Source organism: Macaca mulatta, chromosome 17 (genome assembly GCF_049350105.2).
Source record: "Macaca mulatta isolate MMU2019108-1 chromosome 17, T2T-MMU8v2.0, whole genome shotgun sequence".
Lineage (NCBI taxonomy): Eukaryota > Metazoa > Chordata > Mammalia > Primates > Cercopithecidae > Macaca > Macaca mulatta.
The window spans coordinates 24,137,527-24,144,792 of NC_133422.1; positions in this window are offsets into that span (position 1 = coordinate 24,137,527).

Genomic DNA, 7,266 nt, shown 5'->3' on the forward strand with positions numbered 1-7,266 from the left:
GAAGTTCAATATCTTATGATATTCACTATGTCTACCAGGCTGGTTTTAAACTCCTGACCTCAAGGGATCCACCTACCTCAGCCTCCCCAAGTGCTGGGATTAAAGGTGTGAGCTGCCACGCCCAGCTCTGTTTATTTTTTTAAACTAACTTCTGTTGAATCAGTATCTTCAGAGGGTGATTTAAATAGTTAATTAACCATTTAATAACAAATAATTATTCATATGAATAATGATGTAAGTCATTAAATTATTTAAATAATCATTTTAATACTTTCGATGCCGGTGGGTGAGGACATGGGACCTTGTTTCAGAAACCCCCGTGGTAAGTGCCACTCACTGCACCCCTTCACCTGTGTCTTCTAAATGGCACCTCATATAAGCATGCAAGGGAAGAATGAGGGCCCTGCTTTATAGAAGAAGAAATGAGGTGTGGCTAAGCGTCTCTTAAGTGACTGAGCTGAAAAACTGAACTCTTATCTGTGCGGCTCCAAAGTCTATGCTTTTTCAACCACACCAAATACCCTAAGTGCCCAAAACAAACCAAAGAACACTACTGTATTTTGCAAACCAAAGAACACTACATGTAAGTTGCAAATCCATTGATCCTATAACTTTTTACTGTCCTTACCCCTTCATGTCCATTTTTCCCTCCTCACCTTCACTAAATCTCACATCATTAAAATCTACAGTGTAGAATGCTTCCTCATGTACATTCTTGCCTAGTCCATTTTGTGCTGCTATAGCATAATACCCGAGACTGGGTAATTTATAATGAATGGAAATCTGTTTGACTCATGCTTCTGGAGACTGGGAAGTCCAAGATCAAGAAGCTGCATCTTCTTACTGTGAGGGTCTTCTTACTGTGTCGTGTCATCACATGACAGAAGGCGGAAGGGCAAGAAACAACAAGAGTGAGGAGAAGGAAAGGGGCTGAATTCATTTTTTTTTTTTTTTTTTTAGATAGAGTCTCACTCTGTTGCCCAGCTGGAGTGCAATGACACGATCTCAGCTCTCTGCAACCTCCGCCTCCCAGGTTCAAGTGATTCTCCTGCCTCAGCCTCCTGAGTAACTGGGACTACGGGTGCATGCCACCACATCTGGTTAATTTTTTTTTTTTTTTTTTTTTTTTTTTTGTAGAGACGGGGTTTCACAGTGTTAGCCAGGATGGTCTTGATCTCCTGACCTCATGATCCGCCCGCCTCAGCCTCCCACAGTGCTGGGATTGCAGGCATGAGCCACCATGCCCGGCCTGAATTCATTCTTTTATCAGGAGCCCACTGATGTGACATTACTCCATCCATGAGGGCCAAGCCCTCATGACCCAATCATCTCTGAAAGCTCCCACCTCTCAATGCTGTTGCAATGGGGATCAAATTTCCAATACATGAACTTTGGGGGACACATTCAAACCTCAGTATCTCTAAACTCTCTTTTCTCTCTCTGAACTAGTCAGTCTTACTTGCCAAGCGTCCACCTCTGGTAAAACCCAACTCTCCACCCATCTTAAACCCATGCCCAGGCTGCTGACTGTGGCTGGAGAAAAGCACGTGCTGGAGGATATGCTCCAGTGGCCCTCAGCCTTCTCCAGACATCCTTTGAAGTGCCCCTGGACCTTCCCTCCTACTGTGTGCTTTCCTCCAACCTCACACCCTACTCCCAGCTCCTCCCTCTCAAGTGGTACCTATGCTTCCTGTTTCCCCTAAAACCTTCCAAAGAGGGCACCCGAGCTCCCCTGCCCTCCTACTTTTACAGAAGAACAGTCCTGCTCCTGTGTAAGGGCTACAGTCATGTCCTCCCCAACCCCCTCGCCTGGTCCTGGCCTTTCTCCCTCTCTCCTGTAGCATCAATTCCTCTCTCTACTGATTCATTCAAACACACAGTTCCCATTCAACCCCATCTTCATGCTGCTACCACCCCATTTCATTCCTTCTTTATAAAGAAAGTTAAACTTCTTAAGAGAGTCATCTCTATTCTCCACCCCTAATTCCTTCCCTCTCATTCCCTCATCAATCCCCTATAATAGGACATTTGCCCTCACCCCTCACCAAAACTGATCTTGTCACCATTGACCTCACATTACCAAATCCAGCGGCCAATGCTCAGCCCTGCCCCCGCCTCCCCGGCCTGTTGGCATTGGACTAAGCTGATCTTTCCCTCTACTTGGAAGCACTTTATTCCCTTGGCTTCTGGAACTTCCCCCTCCCAGATATTCTTGTGCTTCAAAGGTGGCTCTTTTTCAGTCTTCTCTTCTGGTTCCTCCATATCTCCCCAACTTGTGAATGTTGTAGTACCCCAGAGATTATCCTTTGTCTTTTCTTTTTAATCAGCTATCCTCTCTTGGTGAGCTCAGTTAATCTACAGCTTTAGACACATCTAAACACTGCGAACTCTCATATTTCCCTCTGCGGACCAGATGTCTTCTCTGAACTCCAAACTCAGAGATGTATCTGCTTATTCAAGACCTTCACATACATATCTAGTAGACATCTCAAAAGTGATACATCCAAAGCTGACCTGCATCCATGAAAGTCCCCACTTTCCCACCAAGCCTGCCTTGCCTCCCTGCCTTACCTCCATCTCAGTTACCAGACATTTTTGTGGTCCAATTCTTTAGTCCCAAAACCTTGCTGTCACTAAAGTCAGTGGGGTTTCCTCAAATCCCACATCCAAGTCATCAACAATTCATGTCTCTTTTTCCTTTAAAGTATATCCAGCATCTGATTACTCCTGAGCACTGCTACCATCCTGCTCTGCACCATTATCCTCTCTCTCCTGGATTATTGCAAGCGCCTCTGACTGGTGGCTCTGCTTTTGCCTGTACACCCAGCAGTCTATTCCCCATACAGCAGCTCTAGCAAATCTGTTAAAATTCAAGTCAGGTAGATGATACTCCTCTGCTGAAAATCCTCCAATGACCAGACTGAAAGCCAAAGTCCTTAAAATGATGTGGGATGCCTGCATGATCCGGCCCCTGTCACCTGTTGGTCCTCAGTTCCTCCTACTCTTCCCCTTACTCTCTCTGCCACAGTAGCCCCTTCTGTTCCTTGAACATACCAGGCATGTTTCCACCCCAGGGCCTTTGCACTGGCTGTCTCTCTGCATGGGAGCACCTCCCAGCTATGAATATGGCTCACTCTTTCAAGTCTTTGGTTGAATATTACTTTCTCAGTGAGGCCTTTCCTGAGAAACCTATTTGGTATTATAGCACCTTATATTTCCAAATGCTGTTTTTCTGGTTTTATTTTTCTCTATAGCATTTATCATCATCAATATACTATATTTATCATTTTGTCAGCTGTCTCCCCTATTAGAAGATATGTCCCTTGAATGCAGGGAATTTGACTGGTTTGTTTGGTACTGTATCCTCAGAGCCTAGAGTTGTGCCTGGCACATAGTAAGTGTTCAATAAGTATTTGTGGGATGAATGAATACTCAGCCCAATTCTCTGAGATGCCCACATCCTTTCTTGGTAAGAAGTTGGCTGTTTCAGAAGTCCCCAGTGTCTTTCAGGTTTAGGAGGCAAAAAGTCTAAAGGTTAGTATTCTCTGCCCCTTGGGCCTTGTATTTATAATAGTGCCAGGCCTAAACTCCAGTGAACCTTAAACTCCAGACTAGGCTTGATCCACTTTCTCCCACCTTCCAGGCATGTGCATAAACTCAAGGTTCAGAAGTAAAATCAAAGAGACGGCCCTACTCCAAACCACCTGCCTGTCCAGGGTCCTTCCAGTTGTTATTATTCTCTGTCTTCCCTGAACTTGTCATCGGGCTTTCCTAAGGGGGAGAGTATGGCCATCCATCAGTGCCTGGGGCCGGCCCATTCCTTGGGCCAAATCCCACCAGCAAGCAGAAGAATGGCAGCTACTACCCAGCTCACCCCACAGACAGGGCCTGTGTCATGAAGCTCAGGAACCAGGAGTTCTCAGTAACACAATGGAAATGATGACACCCAACTCACGGGCTCTGATTCTTTCTTAATTTCCAATACAGCCAGAATCTGGGGATGGGAAAGGAAGAAGCAGAAGAGGAAGAGCTAAGAATGAAGCTAATGAAATAAGCTTTCCCCTTTCTCTAGGGACACCATCAACTGTGTCTCCAGGAGATTTAAAGGGCGGGGAACATCACACACTGGGGCCTGTCGTGGGATGGGGGTTGGGGGAGGGATAGCATTAGGAGAAATACCTAATGTAAACGATGAGTTAATGGATGCAGCAAACCAACATGGCACATGTATACATATATAACAAACCTGCACGTTGTGCACATGTACCCTAGAACTTAAAGTATAGTAAAATAAAAAATATGATAAAAATATATGAAATATATAAACAATATATAATAATATAATATATTATATTATAAATAATATGTAATAATATATTATAAATAATATGTAATAATATAATAATATAATATAATAATATAATGAATAATATAAAAATATAATAAAATATAAAAAATAAAATACAATAAAATAAAAAAATCCATTGATGAGTGGATTTTACAAGTGTGGCGTATTCATACAATGGAATATTATTAAGCGATAAAAAAGGAACTACTGCCACATGCTACAACATGGATGAACACTGAAAACACTAGCCGTGAACTACAGGTACATGCCACCACACCCGGCTAATTTTTGTATTTTTAGTAGAGATGGGTTTTCACCATGTTAGCCAGGCTGGTCTTGAATTCCTGACCTCGTGATCCACCCACCCCGGCTTCCCAAAGTGCTGGGATTACAGGCATGAGCCACCACGCCTGGCTTATCCTTTTTTTTTTTTTTTTTTCAAATTAGCTGATTAAAAAAAAAAAAAAGTATTCCCAAGCTGCATAAGCTTTAGGATCCACAAAACCTGGATGTGCCCAGGTAAACATAATTTTTATGATCAGAAAAAAGTAACCATGATTTAAGCTTTTTTATAAAATTATTAATGCAACTCCTTTTGTGCAGTGCTAGGGCCCCAAGGAAAGCAGAGCCTTTGAACCTCTTGAGATCTCTTCTCACAGTCACCTATAATGGAATCGTCATGTGACTTCACGGGGAATTTGATCACAGGCTCAGGCTGGAATAATTCACAGGTCCCTCCAGGCTGGAGAGAAGGAGAAACAAGGACACACAGCTCTCCCCGTCCATGTGGGAGGTGACTTGAGAACACTGGTGTTCCAGGAGCTTTTCCAAGAGTAAACAGCTCAGGAGCATCACGAGGAGAAAGGTTGTTTTAAAAAATAATAATTTGCTTATTTATTTTTTAAATCCATGGCTTAACTTTAGCCCTGTGGAGTCACCCTTTCCTTTAATATTTAAGAAAAACTGGCTCCAAGTCTCTAGTGCACAGACTGTAGGAAAGCTAGAGCCCGCTCCTCTCCCAGGTCTGTGGATCCCTTTGCCTCACGTTTCAAGGAGCGAGACTTTTAAATCCACTCCAGACAGAGTTCTAAGTACAGAGACAAACAAGAGACATTATTATAAAAATGAGCCGTTGTAAACCTGTCCTTTCCTCCAGGCCCTCGGGGGGTGGTGCGGGGGCTGGGCGCAGGATGCGCTTGAGCTGAGTGGGAAGGACAACTGGGAGACCCCATTCAAACCAGGATGGAGGGAGGCTTTTCCGGGTTTGAGGTACAGGGTATTTTCAGGCCTCCAGAAAGAATTCAAGAAGGAGGCAGAGTAGCAGGACTCCTGTGGTTTTACCAAGAGAGGGCATCCCTCAGGGAGAGGCAACTGCTCTGAGAATAGGGGGTCTACTCCTCACCCCCTGCTGCCCCCCTTCAGTTGTATAGACCCCTTGGTCAGGAATCAAGCAAATTAGAAAGAGACTCAAGATTTCAAGATCGCTAAAATTCAGGCTCATAGAAAATAAACAAGATGCCGTGTTTTTACATTAATACAAGATTTTTGTCCGTGGCTAATCAAGAGATAGCCTTATTGAGTTAACGGGATCAAATATTCTGGTTCTGGGATCCTCCCTGTAATCCTGTAACCATGCTGGCTGGACTCTGCACTACCACAGTTTCTGAAGCAAGCTGCTCATCAATATTTAGGACCCACCGCTTGAGGTAAAACCTCTAAAGCCTTTGGGATTTCCCAGAAACTGTGTATGATTGCAAATATTTAAATGCCAAAACAGTCCTTAGATTTAAATTAGCCAAGTTACACGACATGGACAAGAATTCAACTTAACAGATACTTTGTGGAGCCTAGGATCACACTGGTGGGGATGTGTGAAGTGGGAGATGGGTTCTGGGTCCCTCCACGCTCTCCGGGTGCTTTCTCCTCACCCCAGCATTAATTTCCCCACACCTTAGGGATAACCCAGTCACGGCTGGTGAGGCATTTTGCTATAAATACCATTTAAGCAGTCCCTATCAGAGGGAAAAAGGGCTAACATCATCCAGCACTTCCCAGCTCTGTACAAGTGGACTGTTTATCCATTATCAGATTTTAGCCTCACACAGCCCTGGAGCTGTACAGCGAATCGTCATTTTTCTAAAGAAAGAAGCTCGGAGAAGTTGAGTAACTCTCTCAAGGTCACCCAGTTATTATGTGGTAGAGCAGGGAGGGATTCCAACAAGTCTGGCTGATATCAAAAACTTTTTTTTTTCCCACTATGCCATCCTTTTTCAATTCTAAACAGCAGGGAGACTTTTGGCAATTAACAGAGGCTATGAAGGATGCTTCAGAAATTTTTACTTGGGGTCTTCATTTAACTTTATAAATAGTCTAGGAAGCCATTGATGGAAATTTTGACTCCCAAATTTTTATCCAGTCGGTTTTCCCTCTTGAACTTCAAACCATAGATCTGATTTAACATCTCCACTTGAATGTCTGATAAAGCTTCCAAATTTAACACACCCAAGCCAGTCTCTTGATCATCCTTAATGCTGCCACTCCTGCAGTCTTCCCACCTCAACTGATGATGACTCCAGCTTCCAATTGCTCAGAACAAATATTTTGCCATCATCCCTAACTCCTCTCTCGCTCACTCCCCACATCCCACCCAGCAACAAATATTGGTTTGTACAAAAGTAATTGCGGTTTTGGACAATGAATTTTAAGTCATTGTAACTAGGCTCAAACGCATTTTTATTAATCAAAATAGGAACTATTATAATCAACACATTTTTGCCAACAAGAAATAAGTTTGTTTATTGTTGTAGCATAAAAATCCATGCTTCAGGATTCAACAAACTCTTGGAAAGCATTTTCTGCATCCTGCTGGTTGTGAAAACATTTTCCCTGCAAAACGTTGTTGAGATGCTTGAAGAAGT